This window comes from Onychomys torridus, unplaced genomic scaffold, assembly GCF_903995425.1.
Source record: "Onychomys torridus unplaced genomic scaffold, mOncTor1.1, whole genome shotgun sequence".
Taxonomy (NCBI): domain Eukaryota; kingdom Metazoa; phylum Chordata; class Mammalia; order Rodentia; family Cricetidae; genus Onychomys; species Onychomys torridus.
In genome coordinates this window covers 902-12,640 of record NW_023411327.1, presented here as the reverse complement: position 1 = coordinate 12,640, position 11,739 = coordinate 902, and the positions used below count along the sequence as shown (strand labels likewise).

The following is an 11,739-nucleotide window of genomic DNA, read 5'->3' as shown; positions in this document are numbered from 1 at the left end:
TAACAACAATCAAAAAAAAAACTTGTCTTCTACTCTGGAGATAAAATAAAAAGGGCATTTAAGTAAACATGGAATTACTCTCTTCATCGGGAAGGAGTGGAATCTTTTTTGAAAACGCAACCAGTTATTGGGAAATGGCCGAACAAAGGGTCAGGGACACATCCTACCAGGATATGAGGGTTCATTGCACAAAGAATACAAATCCTGTTGACAATACAGTATGAGTAAACACAACAAAAATGGATAACAGAGGTCACCACGACATACCTGAGCTAAAGTTAGCAAAGAGTGGACTATTTGTAGAATTCCAATATTGCAGCATCACATCAAGGTGCTTTCAGTAAACGCCAGACAGAGCATACTAGTCACCATTGAAGAAATAGGTGACATTCTATCTGCCGAATTAATCTGAATAATGACTTACTTGAGCACCATATTCCTACTAAAAATTCATGTAAAGGCATGTGTTCCTTTGTGGGTACTTCTGAGGATATAAACCACTCATATGGTCAGCATACACACATTCTTCAGTGCCTTCCTGATGATATTGACATACAAAAGTATCTGCATTTAAAGCACATGTAGTCAGCCATGTGAAGGCTCAGCTCCATTCTTTAGATCCTAGATAAGTTTTTTTTTTCAGAGACACTGATCAAGGAACATAGCTATGATGATTGGGAACAAGAAGGATCACTTAATAGCAGGTAGGGCCCTTGGTCCTCCTGGGATATCTACTATTTGTGGTTGTGTTGTTTAAAAGTCTCAGAATGAAAACTCATGTACAGTATATACAACATAGATGTAACTACAATACTCATGATTTCTGCAGTGAGCAGTTAAAATCTTCTCACAAACCCATAGCACAAACAAAAAAGGCATCAGTTCACAAACTGCAGGAGAGGTACAGACATACTTGGGTGTTCATCTCTGGTCTCTGAGCATCTTCCTCTTTTCTTGGATTCTGCTAGATACTCTTTACATTCATTATCTCTAGTCATCTCTTGTTTCCTCCAAAGTGTTTCAGGTTTTCTTTGACTTTTTAGAATATTTGAGTGTAGGCCTCACATAAAGAAAAAAAGAATGTCAACAGAATCAAAGCGGTAAGGAATTCCATAGAAAGTGGTGAGGTGTCCCCTGCACTTAGACTCAGGGCAAAGCTTTGTTTTGATTTCCTGATTAGGACAGGATTTGAGGCTCTAGGGACCTATGATGGGGGTAGGTGAGCAGGTTCATTTATTTACCTATAATTACTGAAGTCTCAAATATCCACTTCTCTGAAGGGCTGGACACATGCGGCTCACATCTGACTCCATGTTAAATTTTAACTAATTTGATATTTTTGTTCCACTACTTTCATCATCTACTAGCAAACTCGCTTTCAAAACCACGTGGTCAGAATGCAGTGTTGAAACAGTTGTAAAAAACTAGGTGTGGCTGCAGCTGTGGCATCTGCAGGACCTTGGTGGAGGATGTTGGAAGGTAAATGATACTCCCAGGAAGAAGTGATCTATCAGAAAAAACACAGTTTTCATGGGTAGAATTGTGTCTAAGGTGCTCCAACAGTCAGCAGGCAAAATACTTGTCCTTGTTTTGAAAAGTACTATGTAGCAGTGATGGTGGGTAAGATCCATGCTGTCCACCAACCTAGGAGCACTGCTACCACACAGCAAGATTTCACTAATCAGACTCCATGACAGAACACATCACAGCTCATCTTGCTATACCCTTTAATGACAGCAATTTTCAGGAAGAAGTGGCAGTGTGTATCTAAGCAACAGCTTCTCTCCTCTATATTGTGAGTTCACCTAGTTCTCAGTATTCTTATAACTTAACTGACTTCTTAGAAATGAAATTGAAACAACTATAAAGTTCCATATGCAGTTTTCAGCAAATATATTTTCAGCCCAGTCTAATACATATTTGAGGGAATTAATACTGGATGAGAAGGTCAGAGTACATGCACGTTTATATCAAAATTGCCTTTATCAATTTCTATGAAGAGAAAGACATTCTACTGACCCCATAACCATGTATTCAATGGTCTAGAGCTCAAAAGATACCACACAAAGGAAGTTCAATATCTGTCCTTAAGCTGGATAAACACTATTCAGCAACCAAACTCTGGAGTTGCATATTAGAAGCAGAGCCCCCGACAATAGCAACCCTGCAGGAGGATGTTGGTCAGCATGTAGTGCTCACAACACACACCAGGCAGAGAGGAGCAGGTGCAGAGAGGGTCCAGCAAGTAAATTTCTGTACTTCACTAGGATTTGCTCCTCTCACTGAACCACATACAATCCAGCTAACCAAATGAAACCGTCTAGAGACCAGTCCCTAGTGAGTTACAATGTTTTTCTTGAAATACCCAAAGCAGAGTTGACTACAGATCACTATCAAATTCTTGATCCTATGTCACTCTCCTGGGAATGTCAAGGAAATAGAAATGCCAGAATCCATGGGATTCTTTTGTCACAACAAAAACAGTTGCTCTCAGAGTAGAATAAATTCTTCAACTGAAAAATTAGGATGTAAGATACTTTCTCTTAAAGAGGTGTGGGCAGACATTTACCAAGCTGTCTTAATCCTAAAACTCAACCCACAACCTCTGTGGAAATCTCGTATCCTCAGGTAGACTAGAGAATGGGGAGCTTCTAACAAGGCCCTAGATTTAGGATGAAGAAGTCTCTGCAAACTACATTAATCGTACACATATTACCTTTGCTATGATGACATGAATTAGTGACTAGATTGCTAAGTTTCTTTAGTCAAACACACCACACCGAAAGACATCCAACACCCACATGTCCCCCCACATGCACACATTTATATGTATGTATGTGTTTGTGTACATATACAGAAATTTTTAAAGATGATTTTATTATTGATAACACATAATAAAAATTAATTTTTCCATTACTGAAGATTAACTCCAAGGCTCCAGTATGCTATGCTACGAGGCTATACCTTCAAACATGTGTATTTATATATGCATTCAATACATTTAGCTTTTTGTTAAACCTCCAAAACTATAAACATTTTATTATTTTTTGAAGTATTTAAGACAAGCAAAGAGACATTATGGATCAGAACCAGAAATAAACTTAGGATATTTTATCCATAGATGTGATATTTTAATGCTATTGTAGTCATGAACTCCTTCATTTCATGTCAACCATCTGCAGAAGTAACTGATCCCTTTGGAACTTCCACTCCAGAACTCTTTATTGTCAGAAACATATGCAAATAAAATTTTCCTCAGCTCATGAAAGCCAAATAATCCCTGATGCTATAGATCTGGCAGAAAAGCCCAGACCTAGTTTCCCAGGTCTTCCCATTTAGTGATCAGCAAAACTGAACACAGAACACTCACATGGAATTGAGGATCAGCTGGGATTTCCTTGTTGCTCTTTTAAAAGAAGCAGAGATGCTAACAGTAGGAGAGGAAATGAGTGAAAGGAAGTTGGACATGTGTGTCAGTTTCCTGACTAGAATTCTTTGTGTTTGCATGTGTCCAGTGTGAGTTGCTTAGTGATCTCTGAAGGATCCGTGAGATTCTTGTGTGTACTCAGGATCCACTTCAGGCAGGTTGGACAGACACTGGATCAACCAATCTCAAGGGATGGCTAGAGACATGGAGTGATTCTCAGGGATTATTAATGTCAATAGTGAACACTAACAGATTCTTTGAAGGGCTGATTCCCAATGTGCAGAAATATTTCTAAATCGCTGTATCTGCAAGTGAAAAGTCTGAGGACTGAGGACACTGCTACCTAGTACTGTGCAAGACATACTGTGAAAAGTCTTCAGAGTGATCAAGGCAAACCCCTCTGCTATTTGAACAGAATACACAGGGTATGGTCAGCATGCACAGAAACATGAGATTTACACAAGAGATGGAACAGTTATCACTGAGTGACAACCCTATTCTGGCAGCCACCTTCTCAGTTGAAGACTCCCAAAAAATCCTTTTCATATTTGCAGTCTGTAAGACCTGTGTAGTCACAGGAAATACAGGGTTGTGGTTCTTGTTGTGTATATAAATAAGTTGTTATTTACCAGAGGACCAAATATCAGAAAGTCACCTACTCACATCTGTTCGGACAGCAATGTGCCTTTCCTGGTCACTGGTATCAGATGTGAAGACCAATGATCCTGTGATATCTGAAATCCACAAAATTCTTTTTATGGGAAGGATTTATTAAGATATGAAATTGGGAGATACACCCAGGAATAGAGAATCAAGAGAACAGCTGCCATTGTCCTCACTTCCACCTGGGAGCCACCTGATTTCTTGATGACCCCAAGAGAGAGTGATGGGTGCCATTCCCCAGATTTTAATCAATCATGCATGTAACCAGCCAAGAGGCCATGCACTAAGGCTAATACTCCAATGTTATTGGCATAACAAATACCCACTACAATCCTGGAAAGACTTTTCTTCTCTTCAGACTCAGGGAGGAGGCTTTTGGAATGGAAACTTCCTAATTAGTACAGTGTTTGTTACTGAGGGTGGGGGTAGAAGGACAAGAGGAAGGGGACTATGGAACAGCAATCCTTAGTCAGTCTCAAAGTTAATTCACTCCCTAAGCTTGTAACTATAAGAATCAGATAGGAATAAATATGTTTTTTTTTTAATTAATTCATCATCTCATCTCTTGCTGTTCAACAAGAAAATACAACTTCTGTCCTTTTGTCTGAACCTAGAGCTCAGCCAGTTGGGGCTTAGCTGTTCCAACACTCGGCTCACACCGCTTCTCTTGGCAGGCCCTGAACAACCTATTGCATAGTGTTCTGTGGCTCCCACTTGTGAATGGACTCTTTTGATGAATGAAAGTGGACATGATTAAGTTGAGAATAAAAATGAGAGTCACGGTGTACTGGACATTGAGGAATAATCTTGTTCTGATCAGTCTGTCTTGGAGTCACTTCAACAACATGTCTTTTTGGAGATACACACAAAATACAACAACCTGCTCGGCTGTGAGCTCTAGGGAACTGTGGCCAGCACAGTTTGAGTCTTATGCTTTTTATCCCACATGATAATTGTCTTCTTCTATCAGAATCCTAAGGAACAAAGCTCCTGTCCAAGGAGCTTTTCTCTGCCAGATGTGCTTGTCTATAGGTCTCTACTCTCTAATGCTGTTGGCACAAAGCTTCTACACTTCTTGTGTAGAAAAAAATTTCATTCTGTCTTATCTTCTTCTCACATCATTGCCAGTAGAGAACAAATATTTTCAGTGATTAATGACTTGATTATTAACCACATTACTTCTCAAAGTACATATAAAAATGTGTGTAACATGTTGGGTGATTCTATTGGAACCACACTTATGTGGTCATCCTTTGTCCATTCTTGAGTGACTGCCTAGTTGATATTGACAGCTGTGTCAATATTATAACACAAAAATTTCAACATGTGTGGGACTTGGCTCTATTCTTCAGATCATGTTGACAGTTCAGTTTCAGTGTCACCTAGTCAAGAGATATATCCACATTGTGCATCATGGTTTAGGGTTGAGAGAGATCACAACATCACAGGCAATGTCCCTAATCTTTCAGGGTTTTGTGCTGACTTTTGGTTGCTTACAGGGTTTTCAATTAAAAATATCCCACAGAAATGAAGCAAATGTGATTTATATGAAACAAAGACCTAAGTAGTAAAAACAATTAAAATTTGTTCACATGGTCATTGTAAGTATACACTGCATACAAGGCACAATTTGTTGCCTTCTAGAGCTCTTGAATGTGATTCTACTAATCAAACTCCTAAAAATGGGTGTTGTTCTTCTCGTGATTCACCTAGTTAAATAGTATCATACAATCCCGTTCAAGCAAATCTCCAAGAATAGAATTGACTTTCTTTTCTGTTACATCTGAGAAACAGCTTATACTTCCTACATTTTTCATGCATGGGTGCTGTGGGACGTGGCTGTCCAAGTCACTGCTACTGACAACAATGCCGCAGTGATCATGGTGTCCACAAATTACTCAGATACATCCAATAGTGAGACAACTCCTTATGACATTCCTGCCATATACATTTGTAGTCTCCCATTCTATCTGTACTAATGGTTGGATGAATTTACATTTGTCCAAAATGAATGAAGTTCCATGTCCTCCACATGTGTACCAGATATGTTTTCATTCAGATCTTTGGGTGATATCCATATAAAAATTGAGACACATCAGCAGGATTTTCTCTCATATTTCTGATTATATGTGATGCAGAACACTTCTAATTCCTCTATGGGAGTCTTTCTGCCTCCTTCTAATACTCATCTACTTCTTTGTTCTATGGTCTGCTTATTCCCTAGCTGTTTACTGCTAACTACTTGTATATTCCCGATTCTAACTCATTATCAGGTTTTGCGCTCTAAATATATTCTCTCAATTTTGGGTTGCCTGTATACTTGCTTAATTTAATTTGCTATGCAGAAACTTTTGGTTTTGATGTAATACTGTTAATTTTCTTTCTGGATCCTTTGGTTTAGGAGTTTTAATCCATAAAAAACCTGGGCCAAATGCCATACATATTCTTCAAATATTTCTTTAAAAAGTTTCATAGTTTGTGATCTTAGCCTCCAGTGATGCATTTGTTAACAAGACATAATAAAATAAAATACCATCAGGTATAACAAAATCTATCACAGTGAAGTTGGACAAGGCAAATCAACTAAAGGAAAAGAGTCCCAAGAGAAGGAACAAAAATCAGAGTCCTACTCGTTCACGTACTCAGGTGTCTCATATATTGAGAAATAGGAATTTAGACTTCTTCATTTTGTAACATTAATTTTTTCAAATGAGAATTTGTTTCCCATACTTGAGTAAATTTCTTAAATTTTAAAATGTAATTCAATTTTACATATCAGCCACTGATTACCCTGTACTGAATCTACCAGTTTGAGCTGAATCCCCAGGGGAGTCTTGGCCCTGGAGGAAATGGGAATGGAGGGGAGGGGAGCGGAAGAAAGTGGGGGCGGGGGCGGGAGAGGGGAGGACAGGGGAACCCATGGCTGATACATAAAATTAAAACACAAATATAATAAAAAAAATAAAACAAAAACCAAAAAATATAAGTGTTACTAACATTGTTTCCAATATCTTTTCTAGAAATCAGTTTCATGATATAGAAGAATATCTTCTTATATATAATATTTATTTTGGATAATTTTATTTTTAAAGAAGTGTAAGAGAGCTGAGAACTGGTGGCACATGCCTTTAATCCCAGCATTTGGGGGGTATAGGCGGAGGATCTCTGTGAGTTTGAGGCCATCCTAGTCTACAGAGTGATATCCAGGAAAGGCACCAAGCTGCACAGAGAAACACTGTCACAAAAAAAACAAAAAAACAAAACTAAACAAAAAAGTGTGAGAGAAATATCTGGTCACACAAATCTCCAAGATTATCCTGTGCTCCCTTCTCAATAAATGCACATGGAGTATGCCATGTATATTTGGTTCACTGTCTCTATCTTTAATATACTGCAGGCTTTATTTAAATTTACCAGTTCCTTTCACATACTGTCTCCCACAGGCAGTGGGCTTACTGCGCCAATGTTCTATTGCATTAGATGAGAGTCCTACACCTAGTACATCTTCATGTTTTGTGGCCATATTCTAATTCATGGCCTCCTAAATGATCTCTGCCTGAAAGCCTATTACCTCTGCACACTGCAGATGCCCCTAGATCTTAGGTTGATTGGCTCATTTCCTGCCTGAGAACCGTTGTAAGAAGTTTTGCTCTTTGGCACAGCAGATGTCTGTATAATATGAAATAACCCATGTAGCTTGCTAATGATTTTCCCTGATGATATTATCTTTAACTGAAATCAGTATAGACACTAAAATCTCATTTTGGTTTGCATTTTCAGTGTATAATTTTCTTCTAAATTTTTTATTCTTCATTTGTATTACTTTGATGAAATTTCTTCTGGAAAAACACATACTTGAACTTTTATATTTTTCGTCCAATTAATTTGATATGTTCAAACTGTTGTTCAAAGGCTCATCCAGAAAATTTAACTGAGGTAACCTTGTAAAAAATTAAAGCATCCAGCTGCTTATTTCCATTTTCTTTCTCCTTTTACCTCTTTTATCCAACAACAGTTGTTATAGTTTAGGTTGCTACAATGCATGTCCTTTAATCAACTATTTAATGATTCCTTATTTATCAATTTCACTGTGTCTTGATATTTACAGTTATATTAAGCTATCTGATTATCTTAAGTACTCTCACATCTAAGATATTGCATACATTACAGATGTATCAGTACTTCCTCATGTTTTTATCTATTTACTTTAGATAGTATAAAATATAAGATATATGCCAGGCAGTGGTGACGCACAACTTTAATCCCAGCACTCAGGAGGCAGAGCCAGTGGATCTCTGTTAGTTCGAGGCCAGCCTGGTCTACAGAGCGAGATCCAGGAAAGGTGAAAAGATACACAGAGAAACCCTTTCTCAAAAAAACATATATATATATGCCTTTCTCTTCTCTTAAAAACCACCAGCACAGACCCTGAAGTTCAGACAAAAGCGATCAGCCCTGGATTCCCAGGTCTCCCCACTCAGTGATCAGCAATGAACACAGAGCACACCATGGATTTGGGGCTGAAGTGGGTTTTCCTTGTTGCTCTTTTAAAACGTAACTTATGGAGAAACAGAAATACTGAATGTTTTAGTGGACATGAGCAGGAATCATAGTGAACTTTATGGCAATTAACTGACAAGATTCTCTCTTTTGCGCAGGTGTCCAGTGTGAAGTGCAGCTGCTGGAGACTGGGGGTGGCCTCATACAGCCTCGAAGGTCCCTGAGACTCTCCTGTATAGCCTCTGGATTCACATTCAGTAACCACTGGATGACATGGAGGCTGGAGGCAAGGGGCGGGAGTGGGTTGGAGAAATTAATAAAGATAGCAGTCAAATCAACTATGCACCATCCCTGAAGGGCCGATTCACCATCTCCAGAGACAATGCCAAGAACACACTGTACCTGCAAATGAGCAGTGTGAGATCTGAGGACACTGCCACTTACTACTGTGCTAGACACACAGTGAGGGGACCTCAGTGTGAACCCAGACATCAACCTCACTGTGAGGCTGCTCTGGGCCACCAGGGGGCGCACAGCACACAGAAAACAGGTTCACTTCAGGAGATTATGCAGATAAGACTAGATTAAGCACTCTGCTCAGGTATCTGGGCTGCACTTTCTCTTACAGTTTCCCTGAAATTCTCTCTGCATGCATGTTAAGGGAATCCAGTATCCTCAAAACATTATATGTTCACCTTGTATTATTTTTTAAAATTGAGGCAAATATCCCATGAACAAAATTCCAACTGTCAGATTTTAGAACATAAATTACCCCACCTTGGTGACTGGAATTACATGATAAGGAAATCCATGGACATTCCTGAGTCTTTTCATATTCCAGGCAGAGCCTTGGCCAGATTTTTTGATTAGAATAGAACATAGGTTTAAGGTAAATCCAAGAGTAAGATGGGGTGAACATTTATGACCCCTATATCATAAATCCTAGCAGGTCTGGAACCACTCCTCTTCTTCCTGAGGACTGTGCACCTCAAGTTAAGATGAGACACAGCTTTTAGCTAATTCAGCTTATTACTCCATGGCTTTCATCTCTGTTCATCATGGAAATTTATAGAAACTGATCCTTTTAATCAAGCATCGTGAGAAGTGAGATCTTCTGGCAGAGCCATATCTGGTGGGAAAGACAGAAGTCATAAAGCCATCACAACTGCTTGACAAAGATCTGGCAAATCTGAGCCACATGATGCCCTCTGTGCCACCTGCAGTTTTCATCACCACCTTTTGCCTACTTAGGAAACTTTTAATATTTGTACAGTTTGGGGATATTGGATTGATGGTTATGTGTATGAATCATGTTTGCCTTCTCCCAGAAGTACTACTTCTAAGCTTCCCCAGGACAGTCCTAAACATACTATGCCTCCTGCTTTTTGGGAGATACTCTTATCTATTTGAATGTCTTCCTCATGCATTAGACATTGTGACACATAAAGACACCTGTCCCTGTTTTTACTCAATAACATGATATTCAAAACAAAGTAAACTTTACAAATTTAACAAGATTCCATGGGGTAGAGGACCTGGCCACAGATCAGATTGCAAGTCTCTTCCTATATATACTCAGACAATTATGTGGCATATGAGAAACAAGTTAGAGTAGCTGAAGTTACCTCAGCCCTACACTGAGACTTATATTGATGAGCAAAGAAGTTAAACAATGATAAAAAATGAAATGTCAGGGCCTCCCTTTCTTAGAAAAGTGAGCACATACAGAGTCACTGTGGTGTCATATGACCAAGGAGCAAGAGAATGCTAGGATTAACATTATATTATGCCAGAATTTGAAAAACAATTGCAGCAGCTTTAGCCTGAGGATTTGTCTCAGGCATTTTGTTTTGTTTTGTTTTGTTTTGTTTTTTTTTAGACAGAGTTTCTCTGTATAGGTTTGTGCCTTTCCTTGATCTTGCTTGGTAGACCAGGCTGACCTCGAACTCACAATGATCCACCTGCCTCTGCTTCCCAAGTGCTGGGATTAAAGGCGTGTGCCACCACTGCCCAGTGTGTCTTGGGCACTCTTACCATTAAGAGTTAATAATACACTGACTGGGACATGACATTTTTCCTAGGTTGGTTAGATGGTTTTGTTTTGGTCTAGTGTCCTCCAGCTACAAAAGCTATCAGCTTGAAAACAGGCTGTCATTTGCCTCTAGATTCTAAAAACTTTGGTTATATGGCTAATGAGTAAAACTGATAACTCTTTATCAATGATGTCAAAACTTGAGGGAAAATTATTGGAAATGATAACTCTGTTTTGTCATAGTTTATTAATGATGACTGAAAGATAAGAAAAATAAAGTTAAACACATGTCCCAAACAAATTTATGTGATCGATATTTTGGAACATCATGAATGTATCCCTGCATACTAAATTCTGTCTGGATAAAGAAGTACTCTGGCTGTTAGTCAGACAGGCTGGAAGATTCTCAGGACCACCATGGTCTGGCTCACCTCCTTCCCTTGTCAACTCCTTACATCCTTGCTAAGACTGGTGCCACCAAGCTGGGTCCTGTCAGAGTAGAACAGCCAGGCTGAGATGTAATTCCTCTCTGTCCATCTCTTCTAAAAATGAAATTAAGTAGAGTCCTATGTCTGATTTCTCTTGTGGCAGTTCTTGCATCCACACATCTTCAGACCCTGCCCTCATCCAGAGCTGGAATAATACAATCTACCTGCCTAGAGAATCAAAATCACACAATTTCCATTGTTATCTGAATCCCCATCATGGATCACACTGGAAACAAACTGGATGGAAACAGAAGTGCAACAATGAACAATGAACATTCTGTCTCATCATTATTTCTGGTTCAAAAATGTAGTATGTGCAGTTAAACATATTTGAAATACAAATCCTACCTTTATCATCTGTTCTGCAAAACTGGGACCTGAGCTCTTCCATATCACCTCCCCTTCCCACCTCAGCCTCTGTGAAACAGAACAATGCTCTCCATTGCAGGAAGTCCACCTTTTCATACTCCATGTGACTCTGGTCAGGGAGCATTTATCTTCCTGTGTCTGGGTTATCTCACTTGGTATAACATACTGAGGTCCAATCTGTGCTCTCACATGTGCAGTATATGGGGAAATCAAATGCTGAGTTATACACACAAGTTCAGCCTATCAGTCAGTCCATTTCT

General features: G+C 39.0%; 1 pseudogene; it reads left to right on the top strand.

The window, feature by feature from the left end:
- Window positions 1-8,598: 8,598 nt before the first annotated feature.
- LOC118575100 lies at window positions 8,599-9,178 on the top strand (annotated as a pseudogene).
- Window positions 9,179-11,739: the final 2,561 nt, after the last annotated feature.